The sequence below is a fragment of the Sciurus vulgaris genome (genome assembly GCF_902686455.1).
Source record: "Sciurus vulgaris genome assembly, chromosome: 11".
Classification (NCBI taxonomy): Eukaryota; Metazoa; Chordata; class Mammalia; order Rodentia; family Sciuridae; genus Sciurus; species Sciurus vulgaris.
The window spans coordinates 69,591,029-69,615,078 of NC_136472.1; the positions used below are offsets into that span (position 1 = coordinate 69,591,029).

Here is a 24,050-nt window from a genome sequence, read left to right on the forward strand (position 1 = left end):
GGATCGAAGCCAGGGCCTTGTGCTTGCAAGGCAAGCACTCTACCAACTGAACTATCTCCCCAGCCCCAGTGTAGACTTTTCTAGCATGCACCTCCAAATTCTTCAAGGTTCTCCTCATTACCCAGTTACAAAGCCACTTCCACATTTTTAGGTATTTATTACAGGAGCACTCCACTTCTCGGTACCAATTTGTCTTAGTTCATTCTTACTGCTATAATAAAAATACCATAAACTCAGTGGTTTAAAGAACAAATTTCACTTCTCACAGTTCTAGAGGATGGGAGGTCCAAGATAAAGGCACTAGAAGATCTAGAATCCATGAGGACCCCACTTCCTGGTTCAAGATGGCCATCTTCTTTCTGTGTCCATCCACAGCAGAAAGGTCAAGGGAGCTCTCTCAAGTCTCTTTTATAAAGGCACTAACTCCATTTGTAAGGGCTTGGTCCTCATGACTTAAATATCCTCCAAAGGCTCTAACACCATTATGCAGGGAGTTAGGATTTCAACACATGAATTTTAGGGGATCACAAATATTCAGTCTATAGCAGAGTTCCATCAATCAACAATCTGGTGATTGTGAATTCAAGGATAACAGCAAATGCTACAAGTTTTCAGCAGAGGTCCATGTCCTCTCTGCTTGACAGGTGAGCCAAACACTCAAGGGCAGGCAGTTTTTCTAAAGGTGTTAAGTCCTGTCACATGGGACCTAGGAGACTGAGTCTAAGATCTAGGATGACCTTAGCACCATGGTTACCAAGAAGTGACATCACTACACCTCACTGAGTTTCTCCAGGACAGATAGGGACCATGTCTGATTGTTTTATATGTCCCAGATCCCAATACACTGCATGATAAATAGTAAATAGTTGCTGAATAAGTAAACTTCTACGGATGTGGTTTTATCCTTTCTGCCAAAAGGCCTTTGCCTATAACTCCTCCTGCTACCTAGAATTGTTTTTCCTAACCATATTTGTTAGCTAATCCTTCTCAATTTTCAAGTTTCAACTAAATTGTCACCTCCTCAGATAACATCAGGTCTTTCCTGTCACACTAAACAATATTAAGTTTCCCTGCTATTTGTACCATCTCATCACATTCCTAATTTGTTTCATGACATTCGTCAGGCTTGTGATTATTTGTTTCATTTTTGCCTTCCCTATGACACTATAAGCTCCAGAAGAATAAGAACCATACCTGTCTTATTCATCATACTGAATCTCAGGGCCTAGTATAGTGCCTGTCACAAAGGTGGCACCCAATATGTTAGAAGAATGACTGAATACATTAATGAATATATGCATGAATGACAGAGTTCCAGTTCAAAATTGTACTGGGGTAATTAGGATTCAAAACTGACTCCTTAGTCCTAAACTGCAATAATTACCTCTTTTTTTTTTTTTTTTTTAATGGTACTATAGATTGAATCCAGGGGCACTCAATCACTGAGCCACACCCCAGCCCTTTTTTATATTTAATTTAGAGACAGGGTCTTGCAAAGTACTTAGGGCCTTGCTAAATTGCAGAGACTGGCTTTGAACTCATCAAAATCCTCCTGCCTCAACCTTCCAAGCCACAGGGATTACGGGTGTGTGCAATGGCATCTGGCAATAATTATCTTTTGACTAAAATCTTAACAGAGTGTACAAATAACCATACATGAAAGAAACAGAAGAGTTAGTGAACAATAAAACAAAGAACAGTTATATGATAGGAAGTAAGGAGAGATGAAATAGGGTTATGAAGCAGAAACTCCACCTGTGAATGCCATAAATGCTAAAGAATATGGCCTATTAACCTTTATCACAGTCCCCTATCTGACTTGGGTTTATCAAGGTCACATGGTAGGTATTATCCTGCTAAACCCATCCATTAAGCAACTTCTATAGCCCACAGACTAGCAGGTCTCTTTCCCATCCCTTCAGGTTTGCCCCCAATTTCTTGAGTTATATGAGAAAATTCAATAGTACAAGTGTCCCCAATGATAGCCTGTCCAAATCATTCTATCCCAATATTACTACACAAAGTTATAAACAGGGAAGCTATCATTTAGGAAGGCTAAAATCAAAAGACCTGGATTGAAATCTGATTGGCTGCATGATATCAGTTTACTTAGTGGTAAACTGGTACTAAATTTTAGTACTCTCTTCTGTAAAATGGGGATAACCTACTCCACAAGACTGTAGGGAAGACTGTTAAGACATGCCAAGTACAGTGCCTTACATATAATGAGGGCCAACACATGCTTATTTAAAAGAAAAAAAAAAAAATCTAAGGCATGAAAGTATTATTTCCTCCTTAAAGGAACACTGAGCACTTTCACTTAAAACAAAGTAGCACAGAGAAATGAGGCCAGAAACTACTCACAGAGACTTGGGTCTGCAATGCCTTCTAAAAGGGAATGGGCAGATTGCCCTGTTTCCATTCTCTGTCAGTTCTATCTGAGCACTGAAGAAATTACTAGCAGGCAGATTGCTGAGGGGGATGGGGGTGCTGAGGCTCTCCCAGAACTTCACATCTATTATTAGCTTGGTCACGTGTCCAGAGAAGCACAGAACTGTTGTCTACAAACTTCTTAACCTACAGTCCAAGATAGCAATTCAGGACTGGGATATGTTACAGACCGAAGATTAAAACTAGGATCTGCACTGAATAATGAAACACAGGAGTAAACCAAAGTAACCAGAGGTAAAAAGTATTCAGAGATGGTGACTCTTCCCAAGATGCAGGGAAGGAAAACAGAATAAATCCCACACCCTTCCAAAATCTGCTAGCTTTATGTTACAGTAAGTCTCAGGAGGGGTTTAACCTTTTTAGGGATTTCAATTTGTTTTTGGAAATATTTTCAGATACCCCTTTTACTCATGATTGAATATGAAATCATTGGACAAGTCACTGAGCTCCAGGCTTGTTTGTACATCTGAAACCAAAAAAGCTAGGGCAGATGATCACTATATCTTGATGAACTTGATCACAGATCTTCATCTCAAAGTGCTAGTCCTGATTTATAAGAAGCCAAAATCTAAAACATTGTGTTCTAGAGACCAGGGATCTCAGGTGTACTACCCTATGTCACTGACTTCAGCCACTCTACCAAGAAAGACAGGCAAAGAACATAATGAACTGGGAACAAATCATCTTAATCTCTCCAAATCCCAACACCTCCATCCTCAAATCACCATTATCTCACAGCACATAGCAAGTGGTTCCTTAAATGTAAGCAAATGATAAGAATGTGGGGTGCTAACTATCAGTTTCCATACAGTTCCTGAAAAAGACAAATCTGGAACAAAGGTTTGACAGCCTGAACATGAAAAAAGACAGAAAAGCGGGGAGGAGCCTATATTTTCTGTCTTTCCCAACATTAGCACTATGAAGGAAAAACAAAGCAGAACATCTATAGGAAACTTATCAGTAAACATAAAATTATTAGGTGGCAGATATGAGATCTAACTAAGATTCTATATTTGTATGTATATAATATACAATTGTCTGTGAGAAAACAGTCTTTTTTTACTTCACTAAGTCACATGAGGAAGACTCAAGAAAAGTGCTTCTAGCCAGGTATGGTGGCACACACCTGTAATCCCAGAGACTTGGGAGGCTGAGGTAGGCAGATAAAAACTTCAAAACCAGCCTCAGCAATTTAGGGAGGTCCTACACAACATAGCAAGATGCTGTCTCAAAATAAAAAAATAAAAAGAGCTGGGGATGTGGTTCAGTGTTTAGCACCCCTGGGGTCAATCCCTGGTACCAAAAGAGAGAGAGAGAGAGAAGGGGGGGGGGGGGGGGGGGGGGTCTGCTTCCAGAATGCCAGGAAAACTGTCAGATTGCCTTGCTACAAGTACTTGTCAGCAATTTAGGGGTTCTATGAGGTGTCCCCCTACACACACACACACACACACACACACACATACACACACACAATCACACATTCCAGAGCTAGACTACAATATCTATAGAGTACAGATAAGTGAGTTTTTTAAAAAATTAGCCCCAAGCCAATAAACTTTTAGAGTGTTATGCAGTATTACATCTGTATTATTGTATCTACAGAAAAAAAAGTATTCTTCATTAGAGATGTTGGTCAGTCATGAAGCTGAGAAAAAACAGTCACAGACACATGTTGGCAGTACCCAACATTTATTCTACAAAGGCTGTCTGAGCACCTACTATATACTAGGCACAGTTCTAGACCTTAAAAATACAATAATCCTGAAACCCTCAAAGAGAGAGGGAGCCAACAAAGTTCAAACATTCTAGTTGCTTTCCCATGACTTTTCTATCCTTCCATGAGACAAATAGCACACAAATACAAATGCATCAGGCTATTGGAGCTGTTCTATCATCAGGGATCTTAGCTGAGAGAACAGCTTGGTTGGCTAGTTCAGCAACTGAAATTGATTCTGGCTAGTTAAGCAGAAAAAGAACTTATCAAAAGAGAAACTCAGACTCACCTGAAGAAGTGGAAAACCAGGGATGGATGCCAAGTACAACGCCTAAAACCAGGTAGCAGAACTAGTCTGATCAGGACACCTTTGCTTCCACTGCCAACCTCCACTATCCCTAGCCAGTATAATATCACTGCCACTGCTGCTGCAGGAACTTGATCTTGCTACATGCACCACCACCACTGCACCCTGCTTCTTTGCATCACAAGCTCTTCAGAGTCAAAGTCCATGGTGAGTGGATCAAACCAATAGAACCTAGGGTAAACTGCAAAAGAGGTTGAAAGTAAATATCTGTATTTTAGGTGAGGTAATTTTTTTTTTTTTTTTTTTTTCAGTTTCTGGAATTAAACCCAGGGATGCCTTACCACTGAACTACATCCCAAGCCCTTTTTTATTCTTTATTTTGAGACAGGGTCTTGTGAAATTGCCCATTTGTAATCCACCTGCCTCAAACTTGTAATCCACCTGCCTCAGACTCCCAAATTAGCTGGGATTACAGGTGTGTGCCACCATACCCAGTAGGTGAAGAAATTCTTAACATAGGAAAGGGTAATAAATACTTGCTCTGGCATCTATACAAAACAATGGATCCATCTAACTAATACCCTAATTCAGACTAACAATAACCTTTATGATTAGGATGTGATATTCCATGTTGCCATCCAAAGGTAAAAAATGTACTGATCTTTCCAGCACAGTAGGTGTGATAGTTCTATCTTGAGGTAAACTTAAAAATTGGCCTTGTTCAAGAAATATATGAAAAAATGTTCAGCATCTCTAGCAATTAAGGAAATGCAAATCAAAATTACACTCAGATTTCATCTCGCTCCCGTTAGAATGGCAATTATCAAGAAGATGAATAATAATAAATGCTGGCAAGGATGTGGGAAAATGTTACACTCTTACATCGTTGGTGGGACTGCAAATTGGAAACCATTCTGGAAACAGTGTAAAGATTCCTCAAAAAACTAGGAATGGAATCACTATATGACCCAGCCATCCCACTCTTAGGTTTTTATCCAAAATCAGCATACTATAGCTGATTTTATACAATGTTTACAACAACACAATTCACAAGAGCCAAATTGTGAAAACAACCCAGATGCCTGTCAGTACATGAAATGGATGAAGAAAATGAGGAATAAATACACAATGGAGTTTTTACTCAGTCATAAAGAAGAATGGGATGATGGCATTTGCTGGTAAACGGATGGAAATGGAGAAAATCATGTTAAGTGAAATAAGCCACACTCAGAAAATCAAGCATTGAATGTTTTTTTTATGTGGAAGCTAGAGCAAAATAAGGGAAAGAAGGCCTTTGCAGGGAGGGGATCAGATGTCATAAAAATAGAGGAAAGATCAGTGGAGTAGATGTAGGCGACTGAAAGGGAGGAAGGGAAAGGAAAAGATAAATGGAATGAATTTAACAAAACCATGGTATATTCATATATAAAGATACCAAAGGGAATTTCACTTTTATGTTTATGTAAGAAAGGAAGTTTAATAGAATAGAGGAGGGGAGAATAGCAAGAGGAAGGAGGGAAGCAAAAAGGGAGGAATGGGACTTGACTCAAATTCTTTGAATGTAGGATTTTGTCAAAATGAACCCAATTACTATGTCTAATTATGATGCTCTAATAAAAAATACTTTTTAAAAATTTGGTTTGTTGTTTTATCACATCAGCCTCATGAACTTAGTTAATATGAGATAAATGTTCTTATAAACTGACAAAAATCTCAACTTCAAAAAGTAAACTAATAACAAAACATTCACTGAGCACTTCACATGTGTCTCATGGTATTCTAAGCACTTAATATGGATTAGCTGGATTTTCATAATAACCTTATAAGTTGGATATCATTCTCCCCCATTTAATATAAGGAAAAACTCAGACATAAAATGGTTAAATAAACTAATAATAATAGCAACCCAGAATTTGAACTCAGGTAGTATGCTTCTGTCAACTTCCCAAAGTAAATCCCCACTGAGGTCTCTCATGTAACCTCTCTCCATGTATTTCTTTGGGTTACACACTAGCTGAAAGACACAGTCTTGAATCCCCCATTCTAAAGTTGAATTTGTTTTTTTCTTTCTTTTTTTTTTTTTTTTTTTTTTTTTTTTGTACTAAGGCTGAAAACCAAGGGTGCTTTACCACTGAACTACATCCCCAGTCCTTTTTGTTTGTTTTGGCACTAGGGATTGAACCCAAGGGCACTTAATCAATGAGTCACATCCCCAGTCCCTTTTATTTTTTGTCTTGCTTAGGCTGGCTTTGAATTTGTGATTCTGCCTCAGCCTCCTGAGCCACTGAGATTATAGGTGTGCATCACCACACCCAGCTCCCAGTCCTTTTTATTTTCAGTTTTGAAACATGGCTTCATTAACTTTCAGAGGGTCTCACTAAATTTCTGAGGCTGGACTCAAGATTGCAGCTATTCTGCCTCAGCATTCCAAATTGTTGGGATTATAGGCATGTGCCATCATGCCAGCACTAAGGTTAAATTATTGATTTCATTAGCCAGAGATATAAAATCTTATTGGAAAAGAGAGCTGTCCACACAGGTAAAAAAACAAATAAAGCATCTAAGTGAGATTTCACTTAGTCCCCAGATTCTCTATGTGCAGTTGTTGATAGTACTAGCCACATACAGCAGTCGTTGCTGGAGTTAGAGCTCAATTATCATATCACAATCTTTCATTTATATACATGGCTTATGCCTATGCTCAGAATTAAAAAACAATTTAAACAAATAATATATATTAAGACAGTCATCTCCAATGTAGGATGCACAAGACTTCCTAATTAAGTAAAGAAAAAAAATTTTAACTCTTATCTTTTTTTTTTTAATGGTGCTAGGGATTGAACCAAGGCCCCTGTGCTTGCAAAGCAAGCACTCTACCAACCAAGATATATCCCCAGCCCTTTTATCGTTATTTTTAACCTCAAAATATAAAAATGATGCTTCACCAATACTTAACCATACAGACTAACAATGGTGTCCTTTCTAGGTTTGTATTATATTTCCATATCATACGCTACATACAAGTAATCCCAAATATAGAGCACGAGCTTTATAATATGCAAGGGAAAACATCAGTATCTGCAGTCATTTATTTGTTCTCAGGGTACTAAAACAAACTGTAGGTAATATGTGTCTAAGTACATGAACTTATCATCGTTTCTATTCTTTCCCAACTAAATTAATCCTCACCACATAAATGATTTTAAAGGATGCTTACAAATAAGTAAACAAAAGACAATCCCCATGAACTAAAGATAATATTAAAATTTCAAACAAAAATAATAAGAAAGTGACAGAGTTGACCCTTCTATGCCTATCATGAGCTCTCTATGAATTACATTACAGGATAAAAACAATCTAATTGTTTCAAACAAGTTGATGAAAAATATTCAAAATTATGGGGCTCGGGCTGTAGCTCAGTGGTAAAGCACTTGCCTTGCACATGTGAGGCACTGGGTTCGATCCTCAGCACCACATGAAAATAAATAAATAAAAATATTGTGTCCATCTACAACTAAAAAATATTTTTTAAAAAATTCAAAATTATCAAAAGACAATTTGGAGTATGTATTTTTACACTTATTATTAACAATAAATGGCATCTTTAAAAATTTTTGTTTTTATATATGTAAAACAATAGAGTATACTTTGACATATTATACATACATGGAGTATAACTTATTCTAATTAGGATCTCATTCCTGTGGTTGTACATGATATGATGTTTCACAGGTCATGTATTCATATATTAACATAGGACAGTTATGGCCAATTCATTGTACCATCTTTCCTACCTAGCCTTCTCTTCATTCCCCTTTGTCTAATCCAATGAACTTCTATTCTTCCCTCCCCCCTTATTGTATGTTAGTATCCACATATCAGAGAGAACATTTGGCCTTTGTTTTTTTAGGACTGGCTTATTTCACTTAGCATGATAATTTCTAGTTTCATCCATTTACCAGCAAATGCTATAATTTCATTTTTCTTTATGACTCAGTAATATTCTACTATGTATATATACCACATTTTCTTTATCCATTCATCTGTTGAAGGGCACCTAGGTTGATTCCATAGCTTCACTAATACAAACTGAGCTGCTATAAACATGGATGTGGCTGAATCACTGTGGTATGCTGATTTTAAGTCCTTTGGATATATACCAAGGGGTGGGATAACTGGATCAAATGATAGTTCCATTCTAGGTTTACTGAGGTATCTCCATACTGTTTTCCAGAGTGGTTGCGCCAATTTGCAGGCCTACCAGCAATGTATGAGTGTATGAGTGCACTTTTTTCCCCACATCCTCACCAACACTTATTGTTACTTATATTATTGATAATTGCTGTTCTGACTGGAGTGAGATGGAATCTCAGTGTAGTTTTTTTTTGTTTTGTTTTGTTTTTTGCGGTACTGGGGATTGAACCCAGGGCCTTGTGCTTGCAAGGCAAGCATTACCAACTGAGCTATATCCCCAGCCCTCAGTGTAGTTTTAATTTGCGTTTCTCTAGTTGCTAAAGATGTTGAACATTTTTCATATTTTTTTTGACCACTTGTATTTCTTCTTCTATGAAGTGCCTAAATAAACAGCATCTTTACTGCACTTGGATAGTAAATCAGGAATCAGCAAACATTTTCTTTAAAGGCCAAATAGTTAGTATTTTAGGACTGACTGTAGGAAGGCCATACAGTCTCTACGTAACTGTCATTATATAGTGTAAAAGTCACCACAGACAATATGTAGACAAATGAATGGGACTGTGTTCCAATAAAACTTTGTTTATAGAAGCAAGCATAGTCTGCTGATCCTTATGTTAAATAATGATGAAATAAAGCAATCATAATTTAAAACACATATAAAAGTTGGGGATGGTGGCATGCATCTGCAGTTCCAGCTACTCAGGAGGAGAAGGCAGTAGGATCTCCTGAGCCTAGGAATTCGGGACCAGCCTGGACAACACAGTGAGACCCCATCTCAAAAAATTATAATAAAAAGTAATTTTAAAAAACACGTAAAAATTATATATTAAGATAAACTTTGATAATATTTTTGTGATGTTTAAAGTCTGGAGTTACTCAATCCAGCACCAAGAAGACTCTGTTGATTTCTTGCTTAACAATGAAAAACAAAATGCACATATCACAGGTGAAATACTTATTCCTTCTTGCTATAGTTTAAAAAAATGGGTTGAATAGTACGTGGAAAGCAATCCGTTTAAAACTACATTCATTTGTCAACAAATACTGTAGGAAAATAGATAAAAAACTATTGCTTAAGATTTGAAAAAAACAAATATTACTAAAAATTACACAGCATGGGAAATTTTCTATAAAGTTTTCATTCTTATGACAGGTAAGGGTATTTGCTACATTATGTTAAATACTGAAATACAAAAGGAACTGCCTTTTAAGGCCCATTAAAGAAAAAATTTACGAGAAGAAATACCTTCTATAATAAAACCAGTTATTTAATTAGAATGAGGCTATTATCACACACAGTAAGTAGCACATGCCTGTAACCCCAGCAACTTGGGAGGCTGAGGCAGGAGGATCGCCAAGTTCAAGTCCAGTCAGGGGAATATAGCAAGACCAAGTCTCAAGACAAAAACTAAAAAGGACTGGAGATGCAGCTCAGTAGGAGAGTGCCTGCAAAGCCCTGGGTTCAATTCTCAGTACCAAAAAAAAAAAACAACAAAAAAAAAACAATTAGGAGAGCACCTTTGTAATCTTAGAGTAGGCGAAGATTTCTTAAACAGGATATAATAAGGGCTAAACATGAAGGAAAAAGTTGATGAATTCACAACATACATATAAGATAAAGAACTTATATCTAGAATATATAAATAACTCCTACAAACCAATAATAAATACCTAAACAACCCAATGGAAACTTGGGCAAAAACTTGAACAAATATTTCACAAAATAGAGGCTAAGGATGTACCTCAGTATTAGAGCAATTGCCTAACATGTACAAGGTCCAACGTTCAATCCCTAACACCACAAAAATAACAAAATAATCCAGACATTAAATATGCAAATATCTATTTTTACATATTAATATGTATTTTCATATGTGTGAAAATTCACAAATTAAATACACAATTTGATACCACTAATATTTACCAGAATGGATAAAAGGAAAAAGAGATGGAACAACTGGTGTTAAAAAAGATGTCAAACGAATTACCGAGAACTTTGTAGTTTAAAACAAACATTTATTATCTCACAGAGATTTTGAGTAATCAATGTGGTTTAACTGCTCAGGTAGGCTCAGGTCTCTCTGAGGCTTTTGGTGGTGGTGGTGTTTTTTTTTGTTGTTGTTGTTGTTGTTTGTTTTGTTTTGGTTTTTGTCCCAGGGATTGAACCTAAGAGCACTTAACCACTGAGTTACATCCCCAGCCCATTTTATTTTTTATTTTGAGACAGGGCCTCGCTAAGTTGCTGAGGCTGGCTTTGAACTCATGATCCTCCTGCCTCAACCTCCCAAGATGGTGAGATTACAGGCATATGCCACCACATTCAGCTCTCATGAAATTTCAAAAAGGGCTTACAAGCCCCCTGAAGATTTGGCTGCATGATTTGCTATCACAGCATCCCACTTATACTCCTAGCAAGTCCATGCTGAGTGTTGTCAGGAAGCCTCAGTTCTCCACATGGTCTTTTTCCACAGGCTGCTTGGAGTGTCCTCACCATATACTGATAGGCTTCCCCCAAAGCAAATGGCCCAAGAAACACAGAGCAAGGAGGAAACCATAGTACCTTTTATGGCTGGGTCACCGAAGTTATTCACCATTATTTTCACTTTATTCTACTTGCTAGAATTGAGTTACTAAGTGCAGCTAAGTCAATGGGAGAGGAATTGGGCTTTTTTTTTTTTTTTTTTTTTTTTCCCTCTTTTGCACTGGGGATCTAACCCAGGAGTTCTTTACCACTGAGTTATATCCCCAGCTCTTTTTATTTATTTAATTATTTATATACTTATTTTTTATTTTGAGACAGGTCTTGCCAAGTAGCTTAGGCTGTTCTCAAACTTGTGATTCTCCTGTTTCAGCTCTTGAGTTTCTGGGATTACAAGTGTGTGCCACAGAGCCCAACAGGGCTCTATCTCTTGATGGGAGGAGTATCAAAGAATTTGTGGACATATTTTAAAGCCAAATACATCCACTTTTGTAAAAAATGTGAAAGTACCCACTGTGGAGCACATTACCCTACCAAGGCCTCCAGTGTGCTAACCCCTTTGTTCATGCTGATTAGTATGATGTCATCAACATGATAGATCAAAATGATGTTGCATGTGAAGACCAGATGGTCCAGGTCTCTTCTAGTCATATTATGAATAAAAGAGTAGAAGAATTTATAAAGCCCTGGGCAAAGATATAAAGGTATATTAATATCTATTCTATATAAAGGGACACTTTTTATCCTTTTTTCTGAGACAGAAAAGAGTATAACAGCCATATGCCATGTTATAACCTGTTGTAGCAAAGACATCACTCCACCACAGCAGTAACACTGGGGCTACTAATTAAGTTAAACTTTCTGAAATCTACAGCTATTCTCCTGGATCAAACCAGGAGTATTGTTAGGAAGCCTCATTTCTTCTCCACATGAACTTTTCCATAGGGGGAAAACTAAAGAATTAAATGTAGATAAAATAAGGGCCACCATCCTGCATCCTTTCAGAATACTTAAAGGTAACACTAATGTGTGCCATCTGTCCCAGAAGGTCATGCTGGATTGTTTGGAGACTGGGTCATTATATTACACAGGATGGTCTTGAACTCATGGTCCTCATGCCTTAGCATCCTGAGTAGTGGGATTACATGTCCAGTGTGGTATTGGTTTTAATTCACTATTTTGGCTAGGGGAACAGAAAGAAATTTCAAAGGCTTTAACTTGGCCTTTCCCACTATAATAGCTCTTATTCAATAGGCCAAGAATCTGATGTGAATGCTATGCCAACCGCTGAGTTTGTCAATCCCAATTATATATTTGGGATAGGGAAAATGACCACTTGGTAGTTTCCGAGAATAATTTTACTTCTAAAACAGTATCAAAAAAAAAACAGATAAATATATATAAACCCTCTATTAGGTAAAAGAAACCAGACATGATTCCACTTACATGAAATGTTCAGAATAGGCAAATCATAGAGGCCAAAGTAGATTAATGGTTTCCAGGGGTTAGACAATAGGGAGTGTCTGCTTCAATTAGAGTATAGGATTTCTTTTGGGGATGATAAAAATGTTCTGGAATTAGTAGTGGTAGTTTCATAAAATTGTTTTAAAACCTACCAAACTATACACTTTAATATACAATTTAAAGACAAATTATGTTATTTTTATCTCAATAAAAAATACTGAATGGTTGTTGGCTGCCTGGTGAACTGGCTAGTATATGAGGGCAGCTTCACCCTCACTTGGTTTACCATGCTCACAGTTTCATACACTCTAGTAAATAGAGCCCTTGCCAAATACTTAGGATACTAATACATTTCACCACCCACATTAGCCAATACATTGTAAAGCAACACCTTCCTGTTCTCTTTTGACTTCCTATTTAAATTAGAAAGCCTAATGGTTGCTTTAAAAAAAAAAAAGGTAAGATTTGTTATTAGGGCTAACAAAGGTCCATGGCATAGTCAACCCCAGATTAGAGTAACTGGCTCTGCCACACTCCCTGACTGGAAATAAAATACAATATTTCAAAATTATATTCTGTATTTTCCTCCTTTTCTCATTCTCCCTGCCCAGATTCCTCAACAATATCTACTTTTTCAAGTACAGCATCTACTTTTGTTGAGTTTTAAATATTGGAAACATACTTTAAAAAATAAATAAAAATGACTTAAGGAGAAAAAAGGAAACTGAACACAGTAAAGCTACAGCACCCTTGGTCATATGCATGATCCCTGCCCTATGTATGCCTTGTCCAGACACCTGCCAACTGCTACCATGGACCTCTGGACTGCCCTGATTCTAAATACCCTTAACTGTCCTGTCCATGCCCCACCTGAGAAGAGAACAAGGACTTCAGGTCACTTCCCCGCAATTTGCTCCCTCTCAGCAGGAAGTAGCTTGGAGATATCATTGACCATTTTCCCATATAAATGGAATGCAGAAATTTGACAGTGGGGAAATGTAACAGTGGTCAACTTTACGGTTTGAATATAGTCTTTGCTATCTCTGACACTGAAACATTTTTTAAAGGACATGTTTCTTTCCCTTTCTCTTCCTCTCCCACTCCACCTTCCTAATCTTTCCCCCACTCTAATCTCAGGGGGAACAGGATAACCCTTCTTCGGGGCCCAGTTATCTATCCTTGAGCACTCACCCACCACATGAACTAAACCAATCTAAGAAATCTCCCTCATTAACAAGTGAATTACAAGCCCTCATCAGGTCACACCTGGAATGTAGTCTTCGAACCACCTCTTTAAAAACCCTGTTTCCTGATGGACAGAATCACAGACTCTGAGATAGGAGTCCCTTCCTTGTGTTTCTCCTTTGCTAACAAAGCAATAAAATTTGTTTTTCCTTTTTCTCAAAAATAAATAAATAAATACAAACGACTCAGTTGTGTAGTAGACAATGGACATCTATGAATTTTGTTGATTTAAACTATTTCCCCACCTCCCAATCCTTCTTTCAGTAAATGCACCTTGATCTTCTCCCCTTAGGAAACCATCCCTTGGCCCTTCCGCAGTTCTCAGTTCACATGGTTCCAAAAAGCTGATTTGACCTGTGGGTTCCTTGAGTGGAACATAACTCTGTTGGCCAATGAAAGGTCAGCATTCTCCAGGTCACAGTGGATTACTTTAGGGTGGGCACATTACCTAAGCCAAAATCATACTCAGGACTGCCTGAAAGAGATATTAGCTTTCAATAGCAGTAGGATTACCACTATTATGTCTTTTAATTAACTGACAGAATGCATATTCAAATTTGATATCTTTCTTTATATGGAAGCATAATGCCTAAGAATGACACCAAAATAAAGAAAAACAGAGCTAAGGAAAGAGTTGTTTCTAATGATATAATTTAACTCCTTATATCTAATTCTATCTAAAAGTAAATCTACTTCTAGGCTATCTAGTAACTTCAGTTAATAAAATTATATAGTAAGTCCCTTTCTTGTTTAAGTCAATATGAGATGTATTCACTTGCAAGATTCACAACAGCCAGGCATGGTGGTATACACCAGTAATCCCAGTGACTTGGGAATCTGAGGCAGAGGATTGCAAATTTGAGGCCAGCCACAGCAATTTAGCAAGGCCCTAAGCAACTTTGCAAGACCCTATCTCTAAATATAACATTAAAAGGGCTGGGGTTGTAGCTCAGTGTTAAAGCACTCCTGGATTCAATCCCCAGTATCAAAATATTTTTTTCAAATAAAATAATTAAATAAAGATTAAGTAAATATATAACAAATATAAAATTACATGAAAATCATTCATCCAATAAATAAATCTCAAACATTTTTTTGTGACTCAGGAGAACCTATAAAAATGCTCTAGAAAACTTTCAAAAACAAAATAACTCTGTGAAGTCAGCATTCACGTTTTACATAAGTGAAGACATTTAGGCTCAGAGACGTGACTAGACTTAAGTCATCTAACTTGAAATCAAGGCTTCTACCTCCAAATTATATCTTTTCACTAGTCATTACTACTTTGCAGTTCTCAGCAAGCCTAACCAGAGTTGGGAACTGGCTGGGCTCAGTACAGACTTGCTATATGACCACACTGTTCCTCTGACCCCTTTGCCTTGTTTCATCCAGGCTATGCAATGCTCCTTTTCCTCACAGGCTGAGATATAGACAAGTACATGGCACAGCATCCCTCTAAACATATATAATGGAGTGTCACCCAACTGACTAGCAGCCCTGAAAGTCAGTGGACTTACTCTACAAATAGCCCTGAAGCCTACCAAATGCACATCAGAGAAGGAAGAAATGGCTTTTGAGATGTACCAATGGCTGCACATCAGCCAAGAGAAGCTAAAATAACGTCATGTCTGTAATCACAGCTATTTAGGAGACTGAGGCAGAAGGACGGCAAGTTTGAGGCCAGCTTGGGCAACAAACGTAGCAGCACCCTAGCTCAAAATTTTTAAAACTAATAATAACTGCGCATAGTGGTACATACATGTAATCCCAGCAACTGAGGAGGCTAAGGCAGGAGGATCACAAGTTCAAGGCCAGTCTCAGCAACATATACACACACACACACACACACACACACACACATATATATATATATATTCCCCCCTAGTTAGGGTGCCTCCTAGTCTTTTTTTTTTTTTTTAACAGACTGCATTTTGAGTCATTATACACAAATGGGGTACAACTTTTCGTTTCTATGGTTGTACACAATGTAGATTCACACCATTCATGTAATCATACATTGACATATATTTTTATAAAAAACAAAAAGGGCCAGGCATGGTGGTACACACCTGTAATCCCAGAGGCTGAGGCAGGAGGATCATGAGTTCAGCCTTGGCAACTCAGCAAGGCCCTAAGCAACTCAGTGAGACCCTGTTTCTAAATAAAATACAAAAAAGGGTTGGAGAAATGGCTCAATGGTTAAGGATCCTTGGGTTCAGGCCTCAGTACCAAAAATAATAATAATAATAATAAAGGCCTAGGGATATAGCTCAGTGGTGAAGTATCTGCTTAGCATTCACAAGGCCCTGGGTTCAATCCCTTGGTACTACATAAACAAACAAACACTTTCATATTTATTATGATCTTAAGACCTAAAACTCAGTCAAGCATGGTACTGTACAACTCTAATGTCAGAAACTCGGGAGGTTGAAGGAGAAAGATCACAAGTTCCAAGTCAACCCCACAATTTAGTGAAAACCTGTATCAAAATTTTAAAAAATAATCAAATAAAAAGGACTGGCGCGGCTGGGGAGATAGTTCAGTCGGTAGAGTGCTTGCATTGCAAGCACAAATCCCTGGGTTCAATCCCCAGCACCGCCAAAAAAAAAAAAGTACTGGCGCTGTCACTCAGTGGCAAAGCACCCCTGGGTTCAATCTCCAATACCAAGGGGGAAAAAAAAAAGACCCAAAAGTTGTTACTATCTAGGAAACACCACCACCATACATCCAAGGGTTAAAAGTATGAGACTTAGGTGTCAAAATGCATTCTACTGTCATGTATAACCAATTAGAATAAAATTTAAAAATTAAAAAAAAATAAAATAGAATAAATAAAAACAAAAGTATAGGAGACATATAAAAATAAACTCCAATGGATCAATGACTTGAATATAAGAACTAAAACCTTAAAACTCTTGGAGGAAAACACAAGCATAAATTTTAATGACCTTGGCTTTGACAACAGATTCTTAGATATGACACCAAAAACATGAGAAGAATAAAATAGGTAAATTGGACTTCACAGAAATTATAGGCTGGGGCTTGGCACGGTGGCACACACCTGCAATTTCAACAGCTTGGACAGACAGGAGCATTACAAGTTCAAGCCCAGCTTCAGTAACTCAGTGAGGCCCTAAGCAACTTAGCAAGACCCTGTCTCAAAGTAAAATAGTTGGGGATATAGCTGGGGATATAGCTCAGTGGCAAATCCCCGGGTTCAATCACCTGCAAAAAAATTTACAGACTAGGGGTGCAACTCAGTGGTAGAGCACTTGCCAAGCATGTGCAAGGCCATGAGTTTGATCCCCACAACCACAAAAATAGAAATAAATAAAAACTACTAGGCATCAAAGGACATTAACAAGAAAGTGAACGGTAGAACTATAGGAGAGAATATCTGTAAATTATACACATGATAAGGGTACAGTATCCAGAATATATAAAGGATTTTTAACAACTCAACAAAAATACAAATAATCTGATTCTAAATGGACAAAGGACTTGACTAGACATTTCTCCAAAGAAGGCAGACAACCAACAAGCATTTGGAAAGATATCAATATCAATAGTCCTTAGGGAAATACATATCAAACCATAATGAGATACCACATCACACCTACCAGGATAGATATAATTAGAAACAAAGAAAAGAAAAATAACAAATGTTGGCAAAGAATGTAGAAAAACTGGAACCCTTATATGTTGCTGATGAGAATGTAAATGGTATAGCCACTATGGAAAAGGATTTGTTAGTTCCTTAAAAACTTAAAACATAGAGTTAAACAGAGTTACCATATGACCTCATGATTCCACTTCTAGGCATATATCCAAAAGAACTGAAAACAGATAATCAAAGAAGCACACGTACAAGCATGTCCAGAGCAGCACTCTTCACAAAACCAAAAGGTGGAAATAGTCCAAGTGTCCATCAATAGATGAATGGATAAACAAACTGTGAGGTGTGCACATGCACACACACATATAATTCAGCAATAAACAGGAGCAGTTTTCTGATGCATGTGACAATGTGGTTGAACCTTGAAAACATTATGCCAAGAGAAATAAATAAGACATAAAAGGGCAAATATTGAATGATTCCACTTATATAAATATCTTGAATAGGCAAATTCACAGAGACAGAAAATAGATTAGAACTGAGCATGGTGTTGTAAACCTATAATCCCAGCAACTTGGGAGCCTCAAACAAGAGGATCAAAAGTTCAAGGCCTACCTGGGCAACTGAGCAAAATTCTATCTCAAAATAAAAAATTAAAAAAGATAGGAATATAGCTGAGTGGTAAGAGCACCCTTCCCCCTCCCTCCCCCACCTCCCATTTTCAATCCCCATTAGTAGGGTAGTAGATTAGAGGTTAACAAGGGCTAGGGGGAGGAGAAAATGGCAAGTTGTTGCTTAACAGGTGCAGAGTTTCTGTTTGGGATGATGAAAAACTTTTGGAAATAGTGGTGATAGTTGCATAACACTGTGAATGTAATTATTGCCACTGAATTGTATACTTATAAACTATTAAAATGTAAAATTTTATGTTCTATATATTTTACTATCAAAAAAATAGAGGGCTGGGGAGATAGCTCAGTTGGTAGAGTGCTTGCCTTGCAAGCACAAGGCCCTGGGTTCAATCCCCAGCACCGCAAAAAAAAAAAAAAAAAGAAATGAAGTACTAATACGTTACAATGTAAATGAATTTCAAAATATCATGCTGAATTTAAAAAGTCAAACACAAAAGGTCACAAAAAGTTTGATTTCATCAATACGAAATATCCAGAATAGGTAAACCCTATTAGTAGTTGCCAGGTGGAGTAGAGAATGGGCAGAAACTACTAAAAAAAAGGGGGAGGGGGATAATCCTTTGGAGTGATGGAAATATTTTGTAACTAGACAAGGCAGTTATATAAGAGTGTGTTTTACTAAATGCCACTGAATTATTCAATTTCTTTTTCTCTCTTTTTGTTTTTTATAGTACTAGGGACTGAATCCAGGAGTACTCTACCACTGAGTTATATCCCCAGACTTTTTTTATTTTTTTATTTTGAGACAGGTTCTTGCTAAGTCACCAAGGCAGGCCTCATACTTTAGATCCTCCTGCTTCAGTTTCCCAAGTAACTGGGATTATGTGTGTGTGCCATGGCACCCAGCTCCAAACTGTTCAATTTCAAATAATTAATTTTATGTTATGTGAATTTCACCTCAATAAAAAAAAAAATTACTATATGAGAGAGCCAGGTATGATGGAGCATGCCTGTAATTCCAGAGACTCGGGAGACTGAGGCAAGAGGACAGCAAGTTCGAGGCCAGCCTTGGCAAATTAGCGAGACCCTGTCTCAAAATAAAAAAGTCTGGGGATATAACTCAGTGGGGTAAAGCACCTGTGGGTTCAATTCCCAGAATAAATGAATGAATGAGAAAACTAAGAAAATCACCTGGGCATCAGAAATTAAGGCTAAGAAGCAATGTAAGGTAAGAAATGGTTAGAAAATCAATTAATAGTTTAACTAAACATTACCCAGGAACAGCAAGCAGCAAGACGCAACTTGATACCAGAAACCTACTGCTTCAGTGTATTAGTTAGTGTGCAGGTAAAGCAGTTATAACTAAGACCCCTAAATACAGCAGATTAACTCAAACAAATTTATTTCTCTCTGATATAATAGTTCAATGGTGAGCACTCTGGGACTGAGAGTAGTACTTTTTACCCTTGCTCAACATGAGACTTCCATCTTTGAGACCAAAAAAAGTGTAGTAGCTCTCATCATCTCCCAGGTATCAGAAAAAAGGATAATAGAAGCACTTACTCTTTTTAAGTACTAACCTACAAGTGGTACACATACTTCACTTAAGATTCCACTAGTCAAAGCTTAGACATGTGGTCACTTAGTTGCAAAGAAGACTGAGCAGTTACGTGCCCTGCTAAAACTCAGGTATTCTATCATTAAAAGAAAGATTGAGCAGATGTAGTGGCACACACCTATAATCCCAGTGACTCAGGAAACTGAAGCAGGAAGTTTCCAAGTTCCAGGCCATCCTGGGCAACTTAGCAATACCATAAAATTTCCATAAAAATATGGAAAGGGCTGGGATATAAACTTAATGGTACAACAATCCTGGGTTCAATCCCTAGTACCAATAAAGGAAGGGGGGGAGAGGAAAGAAAGAAGGAAGGAAGAGAGGAAGGGTCAAGATTGACAAAGACAATTAACAGCCTTTCATACTCCAGATATTTTTGTTTTATTAATAAAGGATTTATTCCCAAGCCCTACTACCCTGAGGTATGCAATAACTATTCACTGGAACCTGCTGGTTAATGTAGATAAAAGAAAATTTTAAAAAATAATAATAATAAATAAATAAATAAAAATAAAAAACAAAGACAGGTGGGCTAGGGGTATATCTTCAGTGGTAGAGTACTTACCTATCATGTGCAAGGCCCTGGGTTTGATCCCCAGCAACTCCCCCAAAAGGAACGAAAGACGGTTACAGACAGATGCCCCGTTTGCCTTGCTATATTGATCAAAAACAACACAGCCCATTTACATGCATTTTGTGACTAATTATAATAGAAATAAAAGTTACTATTAAAAAAACAAAAAAGCAAAAAATAAAAACAAGATCGTCTCTATTTAACACTAGAATGGGGTACAGAAAAAAATAAAGCAGTATCTCTGTCTTTAAAAAACTTCCAATCTGGGGGAAGTGCTGGGGAGTGACATTTACCAAATTATATTGCTAATTTGTGCATTGTGTTCATGTAAGAATATACAAAAACAAAGCCCGTCAGTATGTACAACTACAATGTACCCATAAAAAACATGGGCGGGGGAAAAAACTTCTTGTATGGCAATTATACACAAAACTATCACAATGCAGCAAGTAATTAACCAAGAGACATATAAAGTTGTATAGGAAGTGCCTGCCTACCTATGGGCAGGGAGATCAGACACTGGAGCTGGGTTTAGTAGGTAGAAAAAGGTTGGAAGACATTTCAAGAAAAAGGAAAGAAAGCATGAACAAAAACATAGAAAAAGAGAGCTGTTTGCTGAAAAGACAATATGTAGAACCAGATCATGGAATGCCAAGAACATCAAGTTGAGAAACTTAGATTATATCATCTGTGAGGAATGGAACAGCAACAGAAACTTCTGAGCAGGGGTGGCCATGGGTAGAATGACTTGTTAAAAGATGTGTTTAGCAGCAGTTTAGAAGGATGAACAAAAAGCAGACATACTTTGGATTCTCAACCCTGCTGCTACACCTACTCCTATCCTTAACTCACCAATGCCGCCTTAACTAGGCCTTTGCAGAGCAAGGCAGTAAAGCAACCCCAGGTTCATGCCTACAATTCTCAAGCAGGATGAATTTCTTAGTTTTGTTTTTATTTCTTATCTTTTTTATTGAGGTGAAATTCAAATGACATAAAATCAACCATCTTAAAATGTACAATCCAGTAGCATATAGAACATTCAAATGCTGTGCACTCACTGAGATTTTTTTTTTTTCCCCCAATTCTGGGGAATGAACCCAGGGGCACTCAACCACTGAGCCATATCCCCAGTCCTTTTTTGTACTTTATTTAGAGACAGGGTGTCTCACTGAATTGCTTAGGGCCTCACTAAATTGCTGAGGCTCGCTTTGAACTTAGAATTCTCCTGCCTCAGCCTCCCAAGCTGCTGGGATTACAGGCATGTGCCACCGTGCCCAGCCACTGAGATTCCTAGTTCATTTATTTTCGGACCTTTTTGAGACAGGATCTCTCTGTGTTGCATAAGCTAGTTTCAAATTCCTGGGATCAAGTGATCTCCTGCCTCAGCTTTCCAACTAGGAATTTCAGGCATGTCACTGCACCAGGATAGAGGTTCTTGGTTTTTCATCAGAACCCAGGAAAGCCCCTGTTACTTTCACTAAGAGCAGGCTTCAGGTGCCAGTCCCCAGGCACCTATGCTCAAACTCATATGACAGACACTTCTTTTTTTTTTTTTGCGGGTAGTAAGGATTGAACCCAGGGGCTCTTAACCACTGAGCCACATCCCTATCCCTTTTTATTTTTTATTTTGAGAAGGATCTCACCAAGTTACTTAGGCCCTTGCTTAATTTCTAAGGCTGGCTTTGAATTTGCAATCCTCCTGCCTCAGTCTCCCAAGCACCAGGATTACAGGCATGCACCATTGCACCATTGCCATACTCTTTTCTAAACTTTCTTGACCTCAGTTCCCCTGGTAAAACAGGTCATGACCAGAAGCAAAGTTTAATAAATCTATTCCACAGTTAACACTTTTTGACGTTTTTGCATTGTCCAAAGAATAAAGTTTCAAATCCTTAACAAGACATACAGGGCTCACTATCATCTGGCAACGCTTGTTTCCCTATCCTCATCTCCCAAATATATTGACCTAAAATTCTTTCATTATGCTTCCCCTCTACTCATGACTGATCAAACATGCTACTTTTTCCCCTCTCCTCTATTATTACTCCATATATATTTCTTGCAAGCTTATCATGGGAAAATTTTTCATCCTCTTTTCATTATTTCCTCAGACCAGCTTTGAGTCCAACCTCATTTCACCCTGTGGACTATTCCGATCCACACTTAACTATCCACTATTCTCTGGATATGTCATTACCATATAATACCACAGAGTGACTTTTTCCCATCTCTTACTCCTCTACTTCTGCCATGTTACTGAGAACAGTCTTACCCTTAATATATCTGCTTCTGCTCTCTCTATCTAGACCTTTTATAAACATAGGGCTTCACCAGGCCTCTTACCTCAAAGTTAGTGGTACCGGGAACTTAAGAAAGAGATATAGTATATCTATATCCCAGTTATGGGGTGGGGGGTGAACTCTTGATCCTCCTGCCTCAGATTTTCTGGCAGGTGACATACCTCTGTTAGAACAGCATTGTAATGAGCCCCATTTTACCCGGATATTATACTGTTTCATCTTACTTTGTGAATAGTTGGCTTTGGCCTCCCCAATCACTATGCCATACCCTAGCATACCCTGGGGATGGCTTGTACTTTGGCTTTGGCTGACACTAGCCCAAGAAAGAATAACGACATGAAGCAATTGGTCCAAACTAACTCTAATACTATCCCAAATTAAGGAATGAAGGTCTCTCTCAGGGAGGGAAGAAAAAATTCCCAATCATCATCAAACTTCACTGACTTTCTATGTATACAAGCCAAATGTGCATCAAATGGTACACAGAAGCTTTCATACAGAGGCCTTTTCCAGGTGTGTCTAAAGTTTCTAGATGCAGTAGTGTCACAGATATCAGTAAGTTCCCAAGTGAATAAATGAGCAAATTCCAATTCAGGACATTCAGACTTTGGCTTTCTTCATGTTTGTAGGCCTCTGTCTTAGATACTTCATTCAGCAGCAAAGCAATAATATTTCGATGTCATCCCTCAGTAACATTTTATTTGACCTTAACAATGTATTAAGTAGAACAGACCTAGGTTTTACAATTTTCTAGTCATGAAATCTTGGGCAAATCACTTTCCCTTTTTGTAAAATGGGAATTAATAGTGGTATCCTGCAGCGTGGTCATGAAGAAAAGTAAACAAACACACATAAAGAATCTACAAGTAAGCCAGGCAGTGGGCCCACCTGTAATCCCAGCATCTTAGGAAGCTGAGGCAGGAGGATCAAGCATTCCAAGCCACCCTCAGCAACTTAGCAAAGCCCTAAGCAACTCAGTGAGACCCTGTCTCTAAATAAAATACAAAAATGGCTGGGGATGTGGTTCAGTGGTTAAGCACCACTGGGTTTAATCCCCAGTCCCCCATATACACCAAAAAAAAAGGATCTACAAATATAACTGGCCCATAGGTTTTCATTCATTTGTTCATTCACTCAACATTTACTAGGTATATGCTCTATGCCAGTCACTATTCTAGACACTGAGGATTTAGTAATGGACAAAAATCCCTGCTCTTCAGGAACTAAGGTGGGCAGCAGGCAGAGATGAAAGGCCTGTAAAATAAATGTCAGATGATGATAGATACTGTGGAGAATAAAAAGAAAGAGGCCGTGGTGTCTTGTAGGAGAGAAGTAAATATTTTAAATAGAATTGGAGAAGGTCTCACTGAGAAGGAAACATTTGACCAAAACAGCTGAGGGAAATAAGGCAATGAACCAAGCAAAAAGTTAGGGAAAGAAGGAAGTACAAATGCAA

General features: G+C 37.9%; 1 protein-coding gene across 8 annotated transcripts in view; it reads right to left on the reverse strand.

Annotated features, from left to right (window-relative positions):
* Positions 1-24,050, reverse strand: part of STIM1 (stromal interaction molecule 1) — a 221,516-nt gene that overhangs the window by 124,470 nt on the left and 72,996 nt on the right. The window contains exon 2 of one of the 8 annotated variants that reach the window (XM_079104692.1): positions 4,455-4,713. The exons of the other annotated variants lie outside the window; for them this stretch is intronic. The gene's annotated coding sequence lies outside the window, so the exon portion shown is untranslated. The remainder of the gene's footprint in view (positions 1-4,454; positions 4,714-24,050) is intronic. 8 annotated transcript variants of the gene reach the window in all.